Source organism: Hetaerina americana, unplaced genomic scaffold (genome assembly GCF_022747635.1).
Source record: "Hetaerina americana unplaced genomic scaffold, ioHetAmer1.1.p SCAF_9, whole genome shotgun sequence".
Lineage (NCBI taxonomy): Eukaryota > Metazoa > Arthropoda > Insecta > Odonata > Calopterygidae > Hetaerina > Hetaerina americana.
Window position 1 is genome coordinate 32504111 of NW_027287538.1, and position 23260 is coordinate 32527370.

At 38.4% G+C, this 23260-nt stretch overlaps 1 protein-coding gene across 1 annotated transcript in view; it reads left to right on the top strand.

The window, feature by feature from the left end:
- Positions 1-369: 369 nt before the first annotated feature.
- Positions 370-23260, top strand: part of LOC139698766 (sodium/hydrogen exchanger 9B2-like) — a 381578-nt gene continuing 358687 nt past the window's right edge. The window contains exon 1 of the mRNA XM_071597674.1: positions 370-763. The gene's annotated coding sequence lies outside the window, so the exon portion shown is untranslated. The remainder of the gene's footprint in view (positions 764-23260) is intronic.

Consider the following 23260-nt stretch of genomic DNA (forward strand, 5'->3'; position numbering starts at 1 on the left):
TTGTCATGGCTCAGATGCGTCTCCTCAGGAACCCCTTCTCGTGAGACACCTCGGCGAAATAGGAAAGACGCCGAAAATAAAGAAAAAAAAAGACAACGGAGACCTGCTCCGTCTTCAGACTCATCCCAACTGACGTCCCCCCCCTCACGCAAACTACAAACCCCTGAGAAGTAAAACCATCCTCCCAACATCACAATCCTCATAAAAAAAACCATCCCTTCTCTTCCGAGCAGGCCCTAGAACAACTGACTCCCCCGAAACGAGTGCGTGGACGGCAAACCTCGCGCCCAGCCAGCGACCCAAACAGTCCCTTCCCTCCCCCCCCCCCGCCCTCCAAATAGAGTGTGACGTACCGAACCATGAAGCCGACCTAAGAGTCCCAAGTGTGCAATCAGTGTGCTTCCTCCGGTCACTCGGCACAACGACGAAGGTTGTTTGTTTTTTCCCCATTACATTTTCGTCCCATCATTTCCCTCTGAAGCAAACTCACCGCGAGTGAAGCCGGGAGAGGCGAAGGAGAAATTTGGAGGAGCGTGAGACGGAGGGAAAGGATTTCGGCAGTTTGTACGCGAGAGGAGAGAAGAGGATCCGTTTTTCAGTGTTCACCGGTTGATGCCGCGGTTTTATTTTACACTGCTAACCACCGTGGTCGTTGTGAGCAGGTCTTGTGTCCCCATGTGCGAATAAGGAAGGTTTTTCTCTCGACCCAAGAGAAGAGAACCGGCAGCCAGCTCGCCACCGCGCGCGCGACTGCAGATAATAGGTCAGTATCAATGTCTTTCAATTTAATCCTGGTGTATAATCACATATCCATCAAAGAGGTTAACTTTTCAATCGTATTAGATTAAAAAATGAAGTTCGACTAAACATTTCGAGAAGGATGGAGTACTACTGTGGTGATATCAGTCCTCGTATGTCTCCGACGTCGGTGAATTTGTGCGAGTTCGTAAACGTTGCATCACATTAAAAATCAATTGAAGGATCGTAACATGACGCGACATTCATGGAATCCCAGCATTTTATTTTACTTTTTAGAAAGAGGAAAATGTCCCCCTGGTACTTTCACGAGTGAATATGTTGGCTCGGCAGGCAGACAACCTCGGGCGAAAACTTTCTGGGATATCGCGAGTGTTTTGTTCTCCATCAACCCTCGCGATTTTTATACACTCTCCCGATGCTGGTAGAACAGCCAAAAATAAATTACCTCTCCTCTCTCTTTCAATTGCGGTACTCACTACATCCATCAAACCTTTTAGTTACCATCCTTCTTCGCGAAACCCGTGCCTTTCGCAACATACCGGCTTATGACCCAGACACATTTTATTTTCTCCCTCTCTCTCTCTCTCTAGGTATTTATAAACTCTCGACCTCAGTCAAACAAGCTTACCCTCAATCTCTTCCGTCCACCGAAAAGATTCCTCCACCGAACCGGAGTGCAGATTGGAGTCTCGCAAAAGATAGATGAGTTCCGACGAGGGCGTACCAACCTAAAATTCCAAATATTTTTTTTCCGTGGAGGCAGGAGAGCGACACCTCCTACAGTTTAGGCCTCCCGGTCGGCGACATCAGGTTTCACAAATATATTTTTATTTTTCCACTTTGTAGGTCAAGTCATTCGCGGACATTCCCGAGGAGAAGAAAAAATCCTAAAACGTTTATATTTGCCTACGCGTTTGCTCTTGTTGGGAAATACTTTACTTATCTAAGAGCGATTAAGGCGCCTACTACTCCCAGCCCGCCCTCGACTCCTGTGGACGTGGAATGGTGCACATGGTGGCTATTTGCACAGCACCTTCTGCTCTTTGCGTCACATTCGGAAAATTCGCTCCACACACGCAAATTTCCATCGCTGAAGAACCGCATCGCATTAACACCTAGTGCTCATAAATCACTCATTTCACCAAGTTATTTTCACTTGCCATAAACCGGGTTTATTGGAACGGTTGGTTATCCAAGGACCTTTTTTTTCACATCTCACAAGTTTATAGTTCATCAGAGAATGCCTCACCTCGATGCCTCCCTACAGGTATTACCGAACATACCTCGGGTATCGCACTGACTCGAATAAAATATTTCAGCGTAGAAACGAGAGCAGTGGGTCGTGTTCTACGAGAATGAAATCGGCGCAAAATGTAAATAAGTCGGCAATAAAAGCACTGCTTAGTATTTCAGAAAATCTGAAGGCATATTCCTCACGGGAGAAAGTTCTCAAAACAGTGCACGCTAACATATTAATTAGGGACAAAATTCAATGAATAATAACGCATCAACAGTAGATCCTTACTTTTCTCAACACCGCATGGATACTTTAGACCAGTGGTGTCGCGTGGATCTCACGAAGCTTACGGAAATCCTTTCATTAGAAAACTGAATTGTATACTGTCATGCTTTACACGTTGATTGGATTAATGGAAACGATATTTGACAAAATAAATACGCAATGAAAACGAGTTCGCTAAGATTATTTTATTCTATTAATTATTTCCTTAAAAAAATGGTCATACCATGTTTTCTTTAATCAAAGTAAGATGGTAGACTTTATAGAAGGGTTAAAAAGAGTGTCCAGGAAATGAACAGCAGCGAAGGGTATTTTTAGGGCATAATTTATACCGACGTTCACGGCCTTCGTGGCAAAAAATGGGTGTGTTGCTGGATAAAGTAAACCTGGTAATTAAAATTCTAAAACTTAAATTTAACAACAACTATTTCCCCTTGATATAAGGCGTATAAATAGATGAAAGCTCGTGGAATCACTTCAGTAATTTCACTTGTCTTGGTTCGGATGACAAAACCGTGCCATTTAACTGCAATCGCTCATCTCTGCCCACCTTACATTACGCGTGTACCTGGACGCTAGATACGCAACTACCTCGGTAGTAACATAATGCCACCAACCTATTTTACCTTTACATATTCTCCAAGTTACAAAAATTAAACTCCAAGATAAAAATAGGCATTGCATACCATCTTTCCCAGTTCTTTGCTAATGTTTTCGCTATATAATGTCATACTCAAAATAGGCACTTGCATAAAATCTCCAGCAGCCATAAAAAATTTATTACAGCGAGCGTCACACTTATTTTAACTTATTTTGCAGGCAGAGGATAATATTTATGCGAACTCTTTGCGAAGAGTCACGAAAATCATGGAATCCCTAAATCACCTCACGAAGTTTCCATCATGAGTTTTTTTTCATGATTCTTTCATGATATGGCGATGACGTCGTCAAAATTCCAAGGGAAACTAGCACAGTTTTTTCTTTAAAGGATAATAACATCCACGAGTCCTTTAATTCCATTGGTTATTTTTTAACGTCGAAGGAACATTTAACTTAACGCAATTTATAGCTTACGTAACCTACTCCACAAACATGTGACCAGTACATTAACACCAAGCGCTCGTCTCCATTGCCTCTCAAGAATTGTAGAATTTCTTTTGGATGCAAAACTATTTAATAACGTGAAGATTTAAATATTATTTTATTTTTACTTCCACCGAATGAATTGTTTACATAATATTTGGTCATTCTATAGTAAGTCACACGTCATTTACTGCGGAACGCTCGAACATCGAGGGGTAAACAGGACGACTGTTTTCAGCACAGGAGCATTTTCTTTAGCGCCCCTATAATATTTGGCGTTACAAAAGCTGGTTATAGAAATTTTCAACTTCCAAAACAACCTGCTTTCATATTTAAAATCGATAGGTATCAAAATAATAGTGAAGTATTAAGCACGCCTATTGTCCGCACTTCAATGCCTTTTAATAAAGAGATTGCATAAAAATTTCCGCATCGCAATGTATAGCAGAAATGGATAATTGTGAATGATTCAATTAGAAACAGTGCATCGCCAATCCATTTTTTTAAACTACCAACTTTCAAAGCAGATTTAATCAATTATAAACCCTTAAACCCTATTTATCGATTCTAGAATCCGTTTACCAAAGTCAAGTAAATAGTTTTAGCCATTTGTAATGAAACAAACGTTACGTAACAAAATGTCGCAGAGATAGGTGCTTCTGCCAACGTGCGCGTGGGATTTCTTAAACAATTTAACTTTCGTTTCTGGAGAGTTTATGAGCGAAATTTAGACAGTTTTAAATCTCTGAACAAATTATTGACCCCATCTTACGAATTATATTAAAATAGGTAAGATATATGTTGATATTTTCGATTTTTATATTGGAAATATATATCATTTGCATACCGAGTGTTACTACGGCAGAGGAAATTGAATATTCAGTGAATTAAGCATTAATTACGCATCAATGCTCATTATTATTTGTTTCAAGATCAAAGCAATTGGAATTAGCGGAGGAGAACCATACCCACCGCACATCCGGGGAGCATCTGATCTGTCACTTGATCAATTTGCTGTTCTCAATACACGTAGAGTGGCGTAGGTTCAATTACACTTAAGCTTCCCAGTCATTAATATAATTACGCTTTGAACAAAATTCCTACAGAGATATATGCACTCAATTTCGATAGCAGATACCTCAATGCGATCACAACGAAGTCTTATTGACTGAGAACATAAAACATAGCTTTTTCTTTTACACGGTATTGAATACTAAATGAAAACTAAGTATTCAATAAAATAAACTATTATCCGACGCTGCTATATGATCCTTAAGGTTGAATATAATCCAGTAATTTTACGTCATTACTTTGTCCGTAGCAAAAAATAATGAAGAGTGGTGAAACATTAATTCGATTTTCTTACAATATACCTGTAAATGTTTTGAGCTTAATCCAAACAGTGAGTACAAAATAATAGGTTTACAGACAGTTAATATTGTGACACATGTTTTAGTATTTAATTTGTAATGAACTAAGGAAGAGTAAATATTTTGTTACAAATTCTTCGTTTGCTACATACGAGGCAAAACAAATACCAAATTAAGATATTTTAGAAAGAGAAACATTTAGTAGTAAAAAAAATTTCCATCAAGACCGATTCCAATGACCATAAAAATAATCACATTTCCGAGAATCACACTGACTTCTTTTTAGAAAATTTGTGAAAAGAATGTGACAACTAACTTCCCGTACCGTGTTACGAACGACGAAAATTAAATTTAGTTAAAAATATAGTAGCACCGTGGCTTCCATCACCTCGCTATGTTTCCCGATATTTAGCTGACGCTTTAATGCCTTTAGTCATAGAGAAGAACTCAGAAAAAACACTAGTTCAATATGCAATGCCATTAAAAATCGTTCTTCCAAAAAAAAACAAAAGTTTTTCCTTTCACCGGACCTTCCTGCGGTCGAAATATCACATTTTTCCTTCTTGAGCGGCGATATGTTGAGTGATCTACCACGCTAAGAGTGATTTACAACCGCGGATCACGATTGAAATGACAAGGGGGAGCATGCCGAGCCTTTGGACCCGTCCGAACATGTCCACCCCTTTCGGGTGGGGCAACATCTGTCGCGTCCAACACGCTTTCATAGTTTCGAGCGCAGCAAGGTTTTGAGGATAGTCTCAGATAGCTGTCCATACAATGCTCATGTACACATAACATGAAAGCTGCTCTTTACGGCGCGCATGCCTTACTCGCGGACTAATTACGACACATTCTTCATTGAAAAGTGGGAAACGGGCTCAGGTGTTTAAAATTTCTCTGCGTTCTCTTTCCTCGGGTATAAAACCATATCCAAAGCAAAATTTAATCAATTTTCCGAGTTATTTTTATCCCTGTCAATGACCAGGAATTCTTGACTACATAGTGTTTTAAAACAAATGAAGTAAAATATTTCTCTTGAGTGAACTCCTTCATAGTTAAAGTTGACACCATGGGATGTGTCGGAGGGCATACAACGAGCACCAGGGCACCGAAGTCCTTTAAATATCATCTTGGAAAACAAGCTGAAGGACAAAACAGCAAAATAGAGTCCAAGAAATTACGTCATTTAATCGCGGCTTACCTATTTGCTCGCAGAGTGAATTGGGACGGCAAATCCTCATTTCTACTGACATGGGAAATTATGTTTGATGGGATACTATATTTGTGAAATAGATGGTCTGTCCCAGAAAACGTGGAATACATCCCGGAAAAAATGTATTGCAGAGCAAAATACAAATGACTAAAATTCTTCAAGACAATACACTTTAAAATAGCATCTCTTCGATGCCAGCAAATCTGCCAATAGCGATCCGTCCAGCATTCCCAAATGGTTCAAGTTCCTTTTTATTAATGGGAACAAACAGAAGCCCGCCGGTAAAACATCGGGGCTGTAGGGGGGCTTTGGTAATGCTGCCATCTTGCACCTGGTTAGGTATTCGGTCATGAGGAAGGCAGTGTGGGACGGTGAGTAATTGTGGTACAGCCTCCGCTGTCTAAGATCTATCTCCTTCCTGACACGTTACACAATTGTGCCCAGCCTTTTCAGGGACTCCATGTAAAACTTACTAATTACAGTATGTCCCTAAAGTACAGATTCTTCGAGGAATACGTCTTTTGAGTCGAAAAAGACGATAGTAGGTATACACATTTTTGGGACTGACCCTACTTTCAGAAAACATAAATAAATAAATGTTTTCTCATGTTCCTCTCCGTTTTAACATATTTTTTCTTGCACAAGATTAAACAAAAATATTACCAATATAGGTTGATGTTCCCATCAGGTCAACATGATGTCTATTTTGTTTTATATGAGGTTTTACACCCGCAAGTCAATGCGAAATATGTATCATTCAGATGACTATGCATAATGGCTAATTTAATTCAGTATATATTCCATAAAAATAAAATTACTTTCATCAATTAAAGTGATGCCTCTCAGGAATTACAATATCAACTGAACACTAAGGTATTTTAGCTGCATGGGTGGAGCTCAGCTATCCGCTCAGAAAGTAACCTCGTCGCAATCATTGGTGTAGTTTAATAAGGGCAAAAATTAGTACTTGCTGTCCAAATGAATAATAACATTTCATATCATAATATTTTTGATAAACGTTAAAAATAGGAAAATAGGCCCTCATGTCAGAATGGCTAATTTGATTACTGTTAGAATTTGATAAAAAATAATTGTTATAATTACTATGGTAAATATTGTAGATACTGGCTGGTTACACGTCATTGAAGAAGTAGTACTAGTAGTTATCATAAGAGATCTTTTGCGCCAGAAGGGATAGATGGGTATTTCGGCGGGGGTAGGATGCCATAGGAATGGAGGAAGACTGGAGGGAAACCCGGCGTCGGCATTAACCTACTCTTAACGAAAGGCGCCACGGTTACACATAATGTAACGCCCTATCTGACGGGCGGCATACGTCACCACATAGTACCACAAGTAGGGATCGGGGGACCGCCGAAATATCCGGCCACCACCGAGATTCGGGGTTGTAAGGCATTGCATCAGCCAACGCACCATCCCGATCCCTACGGGATTGAATGTGTCAGTATTGCACAAATGAATCGCGAGGTTTGTTAACCGACAATGGCTTTACAACTATTTCAGTAATTCAAAGGACTTTCGGATAATTAACGGAACGGTTATCAAAAAGAGAGTGGTTATTCAGGATATGAGATTCTTTTGAACGACTAGGGGCGGTGTCTTTTGATGATTATGAGACATTCCTTAAGTGAAGGCATGGGCTAATATTATTCACGATTCTAATATAAACATTCACAAACATTTCACCTTCCGTTATTGAATTTTATTATTTATAATTTTTTATGAATTGCTTATTACGTGTGATTTCCACTGACGCATTAACAATGAATCGTAAAAATTGCCAAAATAATCCATGAAATAAACGAGACTCTTTAACTATATTTATAAATAAAACATTTTACTAAACAATAATAATAATCCAGCCATAATAGTTTAAGTAGAGATTTTAAATTCTATTTTACAAGAAGAAATTTTCAACTGTTGTTGAAATAAAATGGTGAAACACTCATCACCTAAAACGTATATCATTAAAAATATTTTCAGTAGCCTGGAACATTAGACCAACTGGTAATAATATGGCTAAAATTCCTTATACTTAAATAAGAACCTAATTACCATATATCTGTTATATTTATTGAATGCCATAAAAGTTAAGACAGCTTAGATTCCGAGCTTAATCCAGAGTAGCAATGCGAAATCCGACAAAGGTTTCTAAAAATAGGCATATTTTCCAAGACACAGCAAGTGATCATAAGGGAAAAAAATATTTTCACCTCTCAATGATCGTAAGTCCTAGATTCCAACGAATGGTCGCTGATTAGAAACTAATGGCAACTGAACGGGAAAATCCAGTCACTAAGGAAAAACCAATGCGTTCCTTTCAACGCCTCGTAACTCCTGGCCAATATCTTTTTCTCCGACGATTTAATCACAAAAAAGATGTATGTATTTACGAAACCCTCTCGGAAGAGCGTTGTCCAAGAAAGCAAAGATGGAACATCGGAAGAATATTTTTTTTTCTTTTCGACCATCCGTTGAAAAATTCAAACCACGTGTCCGCTTCTCGAAGGCATTAAATCATTGTAATTGCTCGTTTTTTTCCTTCTTTTTTTACTCCACATTGCGCGAACAAACTCCGTACGTGTTTAGAGAGAATATCTACCATACAAGTGCAACGAAGAAAGAGAGCTTGCGGTTGAAATAGAGGAGGGGGAGAGATGATTCTAAGATGCGTTAACCTTAAGCTCTCACTAGGAAGAATCTTTCTTTTTTAGGATATCGAGACAAACGTGTTATTCACGAATCCCCCTCCCCTACCCAACCACCCACCCACTTCTCCACCTCCTACCCCCCCCCCTCCCCCAACCCGACAACTCGGTAAAGTGATTATCGTTCTGCGGAGTTCATTAAGTGCAGATACCCCTTCCCACATCACCCGTGCCAAACACGAAATCGATGCAGCTCCTGCCCCCATCTAAGCACTCGAGAGAGTCAAGGCTTGGGGGGGGGGAGCAGGGAGGTGGGTAGGCGTTGTGGAGGGTGGAGGAGATGGGGAGGAGGAGAGATGGGTGAACGGAAGCCTCTTGAGCTGCTCACGCTGGCGTTCGCGGGAAGTGACGGGACAAAGGGGTGGCGATGACGATCCCCCTCTCCCCACTCCCCTCAGCTCCCTTCCCAATCCAACCCTTTAGCACCTCGGCTCTCAATTTTTTTCTCAACAACCTGAACCCCCGTCGCTGATTAACAATTAGGCACTCTTTTTCCAATACCACACTTCTTAATTCCTCAGGCACGGACGAACGTGCGGACGCAGGAGGCATGTGCTAAATTGGAGAAAACTAAGCACACGAGCGCTTGAAAGTGAAAAATCGCACCACTGGGGACTTTGAGGTCACGTTCTAGCCACGGGGATAGTACGGACGCGCTCGCGTGTAAATTCCAGATTGACGTCAGCTCCTATAGAGAGGTGACGACTGTAATGAAACAAAGTTAAGCAGCTCGATAATTGAATTCTAACGAGACTTAATTTAAACTGGAAAATCTAAAACAGCCTTCTCATTTCCGGACAATACTTCACGGTAGAGCTTAGCTGACCCACATGAAAATGTGTTATCAATCGGATTTAATTACATGAATACGAGTAAAAAATCAACATTATTTAAACATTAATGATTCTTTCTAATCTATGTCATTGTGTTTCGAATTATTAAAAGGATCCTTGGGAATTTTTTGTTGACGTTTCGGCTGTAACTGTATATATTTATATCATTAATACTAAAAATACCACACAAATTTCAATATCAAAAAAGCAAGTTTTCAAATATTTAAAGATTTTTCATGATTTTCAATGTGGTAACTGAATATTTCTCTCAAGCGAGAACAGAAAATAATATGAATAAGTACAAATTACTAAGTACTTGAAGAGATATACCGTTGGGTCTCCCTGGAGAAAAATTGGGAGAGAATTTGATAATATTGTATCAAAATATTCAAGAAATGGCGTAATAAATTGCGTCCGTGGAAGTGTTCTCATTCCAATTGTGGCTGGCTGGTATCTACTACGGTAAGCTCCCGTTAATATCCCAGGCGGATCAATTGCATGAGTTTCATTCACACCTAAGTATATGATCTGGGCACGATAAACGTAGAGGTTTCGCGCTATTAAGCATCACAAAAGCAAACAGGATGGAGAGATTTCTGCCCAATTCGACTGGAAAACCTTTTCAGGGTAATTAGCATACACTTTACGACTGGAAATTTCATTACAACGATGGAGAGAAATGATTTTATTGCTTACTTTCAACACCCTCTCTCTTAAATTTCTTTGTTCCCGTGATGTATACAAGGCGCAACAAAAAACATCTTAGATTTGCAAATCGTCCAAATAATTCCCATAAGTACTGTTAAGAAAGCAGCATTTTCTACCAGATCAAGCGATCTGACTTGTGAACGAGAAATTTCGGGATGCTCTGATGCAGAAAGAAGGACATTAAGAGATTTTTTTGCTACCAAGCAACGATCTGACTAGAGGTAAATAGCGGGACACAAATATCACAACAATCAAAAACTCTTCTAACATTATAACGTCAGGGTAGAATTAAACTGTCAACTGTAAATTAAACATATCTTAATGACGTCAAAATCTAATTCTAGGAATAACTATTTAAAAATAATTGACTAATTTACCAATGTAAAAAGTACTTTTTCCCCCGAACGCTACACACACCCTGTTTTACCTTGTGCGTACAGGCATGTATTTTTGGAAGATTGTTTGTTTTTATACATGTAAATGTATATTCACGTTTACTTATGGGTGAATTATTTATACAAGATTTAGTTGGTCAACTAATACTCTCCTCCACTTTTGGAGACGGGGGGTACTTTAACTCGAGTGAGACAACCATAGTCGAGTAATATGTTGAATATCATTCTAATTTTTCAAATCGAATTTGAAATGTCAAATGATAGAACATGTACTCATCGGTGGATTTGAAAACCATATAAAATGACGTACATATGCTTGCGTATATATTGTTTGGAGACAAGAAGTAAGTTCACATTGATCAGCCTTTCACGATACGATAACATTTTCCATTGTTTCCAAATATGAGTCACCAAATCAATAGAGTCACAAATTCTATTAACCAATGTGCTTTCTGTCACCAAATATCCGTAACAGTATCTAAAGGAATTTTTAACTCAGAAGTTTTGGGTCAGTCATTGTGGAAAATATTACGTGATCAATAATTTCACAATGCAGGAACCAGGTCCCTAAACAACTTTTAGGAGCTAAGTAGAATTAATAAGAAACTATTGAGAAGCTTAAGCAGATGTATCACATTTTACCTCATATCCTCGCCAACGATTTTTACATGAAATAATACACCTACCAAGGTAATTACATAATGATAATGAGCTACATTTACATTAATTCATAATACTTCAACAATATTATGCTAATAGAGGAGTTGGAATCAAAATGTATAGAATCAAAATCATATATCAAAAGGTACGTTGGTACCCGCGAGGCAGTACAGTAAATACTTCATTTTCGGTCCCCTCAAAAACCATATTACAAAGACTTGACAGAGGCGGCAAAACATTAGTTCTGCTCTGCGCCTTCCTTGAAAAATTTTTAGACTCCATTAAGTGGGCGTCAAAAATGATTTAAGACCAAACTCTTCAGCCGGTTATCAAATTGCAGCGAGTAGGTCAGAGGTGAGCGGAAAGAGAAACACCATGGAGAAAAATAAGGCTGTAGTAAAGGTAGCTGCTGCCTGGCTCGACTTCACCTTCCCGATAATTAAGGATCCCTGTAGCAAGTGTTACTCAATCCCATGGTTAACAAGATATTTGCAAAATAAGTTACTTTTACTAGTTTAAAAATACCCTCTGCCTTCCCAGGAAATACGTGTTCTCCACAATGCCCTATGACTAGTTCGCGGAAAGGTTTCTAAAATTAAGGAAAGATATAGTCCAAAAATCAATCCTTTTACTAAAATTAGAGCAGGAAAATAACCTACTTTTATTTTAAGTTGCATTTAGCCACTGATTTATGAAATACAGTAATTATAGATTATATAGTACTTAACTATGGTGCCCACTTCGATTAGCCTCATTGCTCTTCCAACCTTCTAGATGGACCATCCATACATCCATCGTTTAATAAATTGTTAAGCAGTTACCACTACATATTTCCCTCAACTTTATACAGTGCTCGGCAGGCAGGGCATTAAAAACACACAGTAAATCGGCTCACTTAGTTAAGATGATCACCGTTTCTTTCCATACATCGAATAAATTAAATAGGAAACAACTAAAAATGTACTATCTGCTTTCTATTCGAAATGTGAAAAGCTTTCTCATACAAAATGATTTTCTCATATGTCCTCGAGTCTTGTCCGATGAGATATGAGGAAATTTCATAATAAAGTGGCAAATTTCGTTTCTTACTTCTGAAATTACTTTGAGACATTACGCCAATGTTCTAATATATATTTAAATAAACTAATATTTAAATACTAACTAACTAAATAGTGTCTTAATCCTAAACAATCATCAAAAATGTTCCATTAATCTTTGACTTTATCATCACGGATGGTGTGCCACGAGCCAAAATGTTTACAAACTCCATCATAGGAAATATAATTACACTTTTCCTTCTCCGAACTTGCAATATTATAAAGCACTACACTAGCGTATAAAGCATTACTCTGCCAATAATAGATGCATTAAACCATCAACTAAATAAAGCTTCTAGCGCCCAGTCACCTCTTTCAGTCATAAATGGTGGTTTTGTAGCCTGCTAATACTATCAATATAACCTTGAAAATTAATTAAACTATATCAGAATATAGCCCCTTGATTTTAAGCTTAATAATTAACTGATTAACAAAAAACTTCAATTAATTGAATATAAAATCTCCTAATTCCTGATTCATCTTCCACGCGATGAAATAATGTGAATCTTTTAGCTATTTTCGCCTCTCATTGCTGAAGTATATACATTAAAATCAATAGCGATCGGGAAATCTTCCAATCCTTGACCGATATAGCATTTAAATTATATGAACTATGAAATATCAAGTTGAAAATTAATTTGCCCCTAACCGAAAAGTGCTAGCGTAAACTTTAGGACAATCGCCATTCAACGAATTATAGCATGGTATAAGTCGGAGATTTGAGAAGATTATTATAATTACCCCACTCTGACATTATATAGACGTGTATACTGAGATTACATTAGGTCAGCACGTTGTTTTAGTTCACGAAAGTGTTCGTCTCATAGCTCCGCGTTAATATTCATTAGCTTCTTAAAAGAACAAGATATTTTACTGTAGGTAATAAAAATCTCAACATGATGGTAATGCAAAGTTGGCAGGTGGATGTTAGGTTCCTTATTATTTCTACTAATGGTATCATTTATGCAAGCGTATGGATGAACATCTAAGAATATTTTACTCCGCATTCAGATATCCATTTAGAAGGAAGTTTAAATAAGCTCTGATGAAACTTATTATTAGATAATCTACCCATTAAGGCAGGTTTAGGATGGACACAACTTCCAATAAATACTTCTTTTCTCCTAAAAAACCACAACCCAAAATCTTCCTCTACAACAAGCCCCTCTTAATCTCCGTGTATTTGTTTCCTCCCTTCATCAGGTCCAACCATCCCATGCCTATTCCTGCCCTTTCCACGTTTTCCTAACATTCTCCTCTCTATCACAAACTTCAACATTCCACTTCCGACCCATATGCCCATCATTCATGCCTACTTATGATTTCACTGCACAATCCCTTCTCCTTACCCACCATACCTAGCATTTCACCATCTTCATCTTTCTCCAGACCAAGATTTCAAAATCCTCCAATCTACATCTATTCTCCGGCCCTAGTGACCGTGTTTCTGCGCCGTACATCACTACGCTCAACATCCAAGTTTTGACGAGACTTTTCTTAACATCCTTACTCAACGTCGTCCTTGTCATCAATTCCATCCCCCTTATGTAAGCCTCTTAGCCTAGGGCAATTCTTCTCCTTACGTTCCTACCGCTTTGACCATGTTGGTCCCAAACACTTCCGAGACACGTAAACTGTTCCTCCTGCTCTAGTTTTCTTTCTCCTATTTTAAGGTTAACTTAGCCTTTCTCTTTCTGGAAAAACATATAACCTTTGTTTTATTTATTCTGTTTGTCATACCCTTTCTTTCGCATTAAATTTCCAATTCACCCATAGAGGCTTGCCACCCCTTGACTGACTGACAAACTAGACCTTGGTCATTAGTAACTTAACTGATTTTGCGAATTCCCCACCGATTTCCGCCCCTAACGCCAGTTCTCCCCATATCTCTATTATCATTTAGGGTAGAGCATGCAAATGACCGCGTGATACTACATGACATCGATCGCCTTGGTGACTGGATTACAAATAATAATATGGCCATCAATGTTAGTAAGAGTAAGCATATGATTTTTTCAAATGAAAATAATGCAGAAAAGAACATTAACACCCTCTTCGGAGAAAGAATCCCTTGTAGCAGTCATTGCAAATATTTAGGCATTTACTTATCTTTGATGGGGTATCCAAGTAGATAATATGAGACGGAAGGCATTTAAAGTACTGCATTGGGCAATGAGAAATTTAAATGGAAGAAGCGTAGCCTTAAAATAAAAAGCATATATGGTACTGGTTAGCCCTACCCTAGAATACTCGTCCGTAGTATGGGATCCATATGAGGTGAGACATATTAAAAAGATAGAAAAAGTGGAAAAGTTCAACGAAATGCAGCAAACATGTACTCGGAAGGTACAAAAGATCAGATAGTGTTACAGAAATATTGGATATACTGAAATGGGAGAGTTTGAAAAAATAGGAGAAAAAGGAGTAGGTTAGGCGCGATATATAGAATTGTTAAAAATGACGAAGCGTGACAAGATTTATGGAAAGAGATAAAAAACCAAACTTTGTGAGAAAAAACGACCACAGATTTAAAATAAAAATAAGAACGCAAAAATCAAATAAGAAAAAATACTCTTTTTTATATAGAACTATTGTTGTAGGTTTGTTTGAGCCCTTTCCTTCAAATTTTAGGAGTTTTAAGAATAAGTAAAAAGCAGCCAATGGGAGATAAACTTCATTGATACTATTGTGCAAAACATAATATTGGTTTTACGTGATGTGGACGGCATTTTGTATGTGATGTGGAAGTTTGTTTGTATGTGATGTGGAAGTGTGATTTTATGCAAGAATATTTTGTCTCTTATCTGTTTTTCTTGAGCGTGTATGTATGAATGTTGATTTTAAGAGTGATCTTTGATCGGACTTGACCGTTGCCACCAGGACAATTACCTAACTGCAACGATAAATTTAAAAAAATAAAATAAATTTCCTCCACATATATGTTGAAAAGTACTGGTGATAATCTAAAACCCTGACCTAGGCCTCTTCCCTTAAATTTTCGCATTTCTGATATTTGAAAGGTATGTGTGTCCACAACACGTGTACTTACAATTTTCAATTTGTTCAACAATCTTAGCCTACAACCCTCTTGTTACTCTCATTTTTTAAAGTACTCTCCCTATCATTCGAAGAAACCATCCTTTGATGAAATACAGGCGAGAATTAAAAATATATGAAACGGTTTCAAAATCATTAGTGTTTGCTAGCTACTCGTGCATACATTAATTGATGAGTTGATGAGTTAATGTTAGATGATGTTCATTTTCTGCACAGTGATAAAACGTGGTAAGGGATAACCGCAAAAAAACTCAATATACTTTTAAGCAACGCAAAAAGAATTAATATACTTTTAAGGTGGTGGAAATCGTAATTATTTTCAAATAATTCATTGCTTTTGGTGAATATAGCAACAGATAAGTGACTAATAGACAATCAATGAAGCTCATATAGCTTGTAAATATTAAATGAATTAAGTGAAAAAAGGGATATTACAATTCTAATACTAATGTTTATCTCTCTGTATTTATCTTTCTTTGAAACGTGATCTCATTCGTATTGACTTCATATGACTACTAAGCTGAATCCCACTTAATACAACATAAAATTGCACAACAACTCACATAATAAAATGAATTATTTTTTAACTCAACATGCTTTTTGCCACCCTTCATGTTGTCCAATAGGTACATTTCTTCCTTACCCAACGTTCTCCCTTCTATCTGTATTCAACACTCCATTGCCACCTTTAAGTGCACTAGATCCATTTTTTCTGCCTTTTGACCGGTGGGAATGATATATTTCCCACCGCTCAAAATTCTTTAATCTAACTTGGTCGTATATCCTCAAAGACCAAGTGTCAAACCCATATAAAAATGAACTCGTCATCAAAGTTTTCACTGATCGTATCGAGCGGCTGAAATTGTTGATTCGCATGTCCACTATTGTTGTACTCGTAACGTGATCACTCCATCGCCTGTTGCCCCGACCCTTAGTAATGCTGCCTCACCTTGAGATCTAGAAAGAGCTATAGCCTAAAGCTCTAGGTTACAAAATACGGTCAACTTAGAACGCGACACGCCATAGACGGCTTTGCGGCTCTTTTATTTTGCCGACCGTATGACTTAGTTCAATATATAATTCTCAGCGTGACATTCAACAAAATAATTAACAATACTTAATCATTTGTCAGGTCTAATAATTTTCGCAATTAAAAAAAACAAGCAGTAATCAACCCGGAGGTCGGTTTGGTAGGTGATGGTAGAGTTCACCCAGTATTAAGCCCAACGGCGTGTGAAATTCACACATCAGGGTAGGGGGGCCAGTTCCTTTCCCTGTGCCGGTTATGGTTTTCCAGGAAGATCACGAAGTACCCGCAAAATCACATAGCTTGGGTGCAGCTAAAAGTGCCCAGAGACTCGCCCGCAGGAATCGAACCCGGGACCCTTCGGTCAGTAGTCCGACGCTCTATCCCTGGACTACCGCTACCCACTTTCCCAATTTAAGATTGTTTTTAAAATAATAGCACTTAAGCTGACGCAAAGGTTACGTGCAACGTGTTGCTTATCGATCGATATCTTAAAAAAAATCTCATGCTTCCTATCCCTACCTCAGGTTTTCGAGCCCAGAAGTGTACGACAGAATCAGTCAAGTTGGCTATTCAAGTACGCGGCGAAAAAACAGGTCAAAATCATATTTTTAATTGAAATAAAAAACCTAAATTCAAAGAGGTGTGCAAGGATTGAAATCGGCGGATTATCCCAAAAGCGCCTTTGTTTTATAACAATCGGTTACTAAATTAGCACTATAATACGTGTTGATTTATGTAGAAGGAATCACACAGACATTATTAATACAGGGACTAAAGTTACCGTACTGGCATATATGTCCTCTAAGTGGTTTTCGATGAGTACGAGCAAACGCTGGAAAGAGCAGCATTTTGAAATAGGTTCTCATCGGAAATCACTTCGACAATAGCTACGTGAGTCCCGTATTTTGGATCCTGTGTGGATACTTCCTCCGTGTTTGCCATCGGAGAAATCACCACACAATATGAGACTGCTCTCACCGATTGATGGAAAATAAACTTACGGCCACTAAAGAATATTCCTCAATTTTGTAATTTGTAATTTTGCAGGTCATAGCAGTTCAATCCATTATTAATAATCTCAATGGTTTCTCGAGCAGTATTCTGAATTTTTTTTGCACCTGCAGTGGGAAAGACCTTAAGGTATCCTTACTTCAAAACGCCTGCTAATAACGATGACGACAGAAATTTTTTAAGCGAGCCCTGCGTTGACCGGAAGAAGCAAGTAATCCCCCGTCCACTTCGAAGAGCATACTCGGTCTAAAGTTTATGACTGGTGCTTTGAGAAGAATATTTTACGCTACAAGTGAACTGAGTGACGCCGGCGAAGTGCAGCACGGTTCCCCGTTAGGTCTTCTTCACACAGTGTCATCGCATAAGTGGAATAGGATATGCCTTCAAATGCCTTCCCTTTATTTCACACCGAGACAGGGACTTATCCACACCCCACACATACCCTCTTGAGACTAAGTCCTCGCAATATAATGCTTCATTGCAATGTAATGAGGTGTGTGCGGTTTTCTGCCCGAGAGAACAAAGACTGAGTGGCGGTTTTCACCCGCGGTTTCCGCCCAAAAAAAGTCGGAGTCGCTTTTCCTCAAGGCTTACCAACGCTTACAAATACATACCTCCAATAAGAGTCATAATAAAATAGTCTTGGTAAAATGCTCACTTGATTGCTGACCATTTTCAGTATTTGTTTAACGAAGAACCATAAAGCAGAGAAATCTTAAAAAATAATATACTGGTGTTGTATACTTCTTTTATCAACAAAACAAATATATAACCGATCATAAAAATTATACCAATTATTATTTTTGCTTTGGAAAAGGCCAAAGTTAAAGTTACGGAGGCGCAAAATTACTTAAAACACGAACAGGGAAACTATTTACCGCAAAATAACTGTGTATTTTTCTAACTCATCTATTTATAGCACACAAGGACTACGGCAGCGTTTTCAAATTGTAAAAACCTATAGGTTGACAAAACTTGAATTATCACATAACATTTTACTTAAAACTGGCTGTCTCTGGTTATTTTACAGAATTTTCATTCTTTTCAATTATTTTTCTCGTCGATTTTTATTTGAAATGAAATGCTTTTGTAGCAAGTTGAGTGTAATCATTATAGTCGGTAAGCTGAATATGGAGCTATGCTCGTGGTTATAATTGAGCTTATCAATACGTTGACTGGTTAAATTCCAAAGAGAACATGAAAGAGAATATAAAAATTGATTTACATATACAGGTAGTAATTTCAAATTACAGGCAATATAGTAATTAAATTAAAGCTGAGAGAAAAATTGTTACAAAAATAAGTAGGTAGGCAAATGACTGGAGCTCGAAGATCAAAAAATTAATCAAGGGAATGGTTTCCAAATCGAGCGTAGCATTTCATAGCCTAGAGGTTTGGTTATTAGGATATTTGACGAGGGCTTATTAAAATATTTTGTATTGGGAGTTTGCAAAGAGCTGGGGTACACAAACATAAAAGAAGGAAAAACAAGTAAAGAAATTCTAGGCACGTTAGGGGACGAAAAGAAGATGATTTGAGAAATTCAACGGCGGGCGGATAAATTAGAGGTATATAAACGTTGGGATTGAAGAGAGATTATTTACTAAACAGGGTACGTGGAGGAAAAGAGAAGGCAACATGCAATTCATTAATCGATGATATAATATGAAGGGCTGAAAAAGGAATGGCGTGGAAAAATGTGTACGATGTACTTTTTTAGTATATTTTCCGAGGGATTTCAGAGGATTGAAATAGTTTCCAAGAGCTATACCACAGATACGTTCACAGCACATAGTAACTAAGATACAGATACATAAGTGCCCCCACGACCAAGCTCGTAATTTATGTGTGTCAGGCCTAAAGACCGAAAAATACTTGCATTCGGTTGTGCAAGTTGAAGTGCACCAGTAGTCTTGTTTATACATTTGCAATGAAATCGTGACGATTCTAATGGCTCATACTCCCAAGGTATTGTCATTTCTCAGGATTTTCTGAGCAATACTTTCCCAATCATTCAGTATTTTGTGACTTATCCGAATTAAAGTAATTTTCATGATTCGTCGAAAGTTGTCTTAAACTCAGAGCTGAGGTGTGCAGGTAATGGGTGCTACTTCGCGCAATTTCGTTGGTCGATCAGCGAGAATCATGGCGTGGACTTTTTGAATGATTTCCTCGTTAACCACGCCTGCCGGGCGTCCCGGTCGCTCCTCATCAAAAACAGATGTTCGCCCACGTTTAAATTCGTTGAACCAATATCTAACTCTGGTCACAGATGGCGAAGTGTCCCCATAAACAGCATCCAACTTTGCTTTTATCTCCTCGCATTTCTTCCCATCCTAAAACAAAAAGCGAATTACCAAACGATACTACTCTTTTTCCATTTTAGCGAAAATCACGAAACACGTCTTACTTGAATGACTGCCAAATCCAAAAACCTGATCAGTCTGAAATTTGTTTCACCGTCGTTTTATAGATGGTAGCACACGATGATAACATAAACTTCCCTCAGGAAGGCCCTTTGTCGTCAAACACGGGTACTTATTGAACCGCCCTTGTACATCCCGCCACGGCTATAGACAAATCTCCTTTTATTAGTGAGTATGATTGTACATAGACGGTGACATGCTGCTTATGATGCCAATATTATAAACACGATTATTTCCATCCGCAGATTCATCTTAAATAAGTAAATTTGCAACTACTAGGTATGTTAGGTGATTTTCTCGGTTCATTTACTATTTATGAGAGGTCGCATGGGCAAATTCATAAGGAATAATTACCTGTTGTTTCTGGTGTAATATTTGAATTCAAGGAAATATTTCAAGTTTGAAAAGAAATAATGGGTTATTATAAGCCAATTACTGTTTAAAAAATTTAGGAACTCGTTCACTTACTGCATAGTAAAATTTAATTGTCTCAATTCTTGATTTAATAACTTACTATCACAAGGAAACTAGGAAGAAAATTTTATCCTGCCAAGAAAAACTGAAAGGATATTTTCAATCGTCAGGAACGGACGAATCAAATCTCGGCCACGTGTATCAAAACACACGGGGCAGCTCTAAATAGCCGAGATATTCATCTGACATACTGAATTTGACGCGAGACTCCTGAAATTCCTGCCCGAGTTGATATAAGAGACAGGCAGATCACTTCAGGTTTTCCCACTCAAAACGTGCCACCTCCCACAATTCAGATCTTTATTCACGTCTATTTCAGATGTTGAAACATGTGGAAAGCGTTTGAGTCACTTCCCTTCGGATAATAAGATATACGGGAACAGACAAAATACATTCCTCGACACCAAAGCTAAAGACCGTTTATTATTCTTCTTTTTTTTGTCTATCGCAGCACGTCGTGAAGCACTCCATCGATTTTTGCGATCGTATAAATGCCATTGGCTCAGAATGGTCGGCCATCACCGGAGACTACGATGGGACGGGCGCGGAACACGGGTAGCTAAACGACTGGGCGCCCTTCCCATAATCTTATATCTCCTTCGAGATGCATCAGGGGGATTCGACGATCGCACTTGCGACTCGTGTATACGTCGCCCTGAGGAACTGCGGAGGATGGCCGGGGGAGGCATTCACTCCGCGTCTCATCTCGGAACGAACTTCCCCATCGACCGTCTCCTCTTATCCGGGATTGAGATAGATGAAGCACTCGAAGGGATTCCTTCTCCTCGTCTTCACGTACAAGTGCCCCTTTCCTGCCCCATCGAAGGGCCCCGAGATTTCCACGTCCTCTGCCTTCGCAATCTCCGTCCTTGGAATAAAACTTCACAACCAGTTGGAACGTAAAGACATTGTTGAAATCAATTTCCATGTAAACCTCTTTATTATGACAACATCTCGAGTTCGTTGACAACGCCTCATCGCCAGGTCAACGTTTCCTGATGTTGAATTGCAGGGATATAAATATTCCGGCGTGGATCGACGGGCAAAATTAAGACATTCAGAAGGATGATATTCTGGATGCACCGTGGTATTTAGCATTTAAATGTTCGTAAATTGTAAATAAACAACCCTCGGGTTATCAATTTCATTGACCCTGCCGTTCCCATTCTAAATGAATCTACTCCATTTTGCCGTCTACAGAAAGCCCCTTTCAAAAGGATACCAGCATCCACTACTTCCTTCTCCCACCAATACAAGCATCCCACTTTCTCCTTCCGCTTATATTTCCCATTAAAAGTAATCTGCAGAAAAAATTGAAGCAGGTTGCCTTAAGTGAAAATACTTCCCCTCGGCTAACGGAGACTTAGATGAAAAATTGCGCACACTGCAACTTGCTGTTTCTCCCTCCAAACAAATTACCCTACATGTTACCCGAAACTCTTGGTTAACATTTCTACTTGACAGTTACCCCCAGATACAAATATTGCCGAAGTTAACCGTTAGAGTTGACGGCAAAGATAAACTCGATCGATGCACAAAACCAGGTGTATGCTAATTAGTGAGAAATTACTGTTCACTGTGCTACATAAGCAAAAGTGCAAGATGTATTTCAAGAATTTCAAAAATTTTAATCCCGTTTCCCTAGTTCAAAACAATAATTTACAACATATTTGAAGCTAATAAGTAAAACTACGTCTTGCATCAACTTTTTAAAATCTCTTTATTGCACGACTAAGAATCAATCCTTACAGAGTAAACTCGTTTGGTTCTGGAAGGCAATGTCCTGCAAAGGTGCGTAATAAAGTTTTATTTGGAAATGCAAGTGTTATACCTGATTAGAATTTTAACGGAGTTCCACGAAGTAGAAGCAGGTAGCTTCTCATACTTGAAGCGGTTATTTTTTTGCCAAAATGTTTCGATCCATTGGAACGCGTAGAGCATTTCTAAATAACCAACATTCCACTCCTTCCTTCGTGCGATTATTCTGGGCTCTCTCTCCATTTAATGATAAATTAAAATAATTGGACTAAATGTAATTCACTCCGAAATGATTTATTCTTTTCCCTCATCTCCATTTTATTCTTCGGACGAATGACCTTATCATCATACAGCAAAGTTCCTTTCGCCTTAAGGAGTTTAATCCCTTCTCCAAACCCTCCCACAAGACTACTATATATTTTATGAAAACGACACCTCCCACACAAACCCTTCTAACAGTCACCCTCCTCTGGGATGACCCATTAACTCCTCTTTCCCGAACCCCGGTGTTCTTCCCATCCCTGCCATAATACTTCCAAAATGCCCTTTGCTCTGGTTTGTCTTGCCACATACAAGCTCCACCCAATACCCCACCCTCCAATTTTCTGAATGTCTTAATTTCTTCTGCCCACGTGTTCCTTTTCGGAACCACATCCTAAATCGCAAAACACTAAAAATTCATCCTCCTGTTAGATAGATAGATAGTGGTCTTTATTTGGGCGAAATTGAGACCTAATGGTCCCTTCTTCCATTTAAGCCATCTTCGTATACATATTATATTAGGCATTAAACTTATAGTTACATTCATATGTACACATAAATACATATAGACAGACATAAATTCATTTAGAACAGATTTGCACATCGAAAAGATATATATATATATATATATATATATATATATATATATATATATATATACATACACACACATACACACATATGTATACACACACACATATACATATGTATACACATACTCTGTCATAGAAACAATCCTATCCACGGATTCTACGTACTTCAAAGAGTAGCCACAATATGTGAACTTCTACAAAGCATATTTTTGCAAAGTTCGTAGCACTGCAAAAACGCGGCATATCTCAAATTTAATGAGTATCGATAATTTTTACCAACTTAT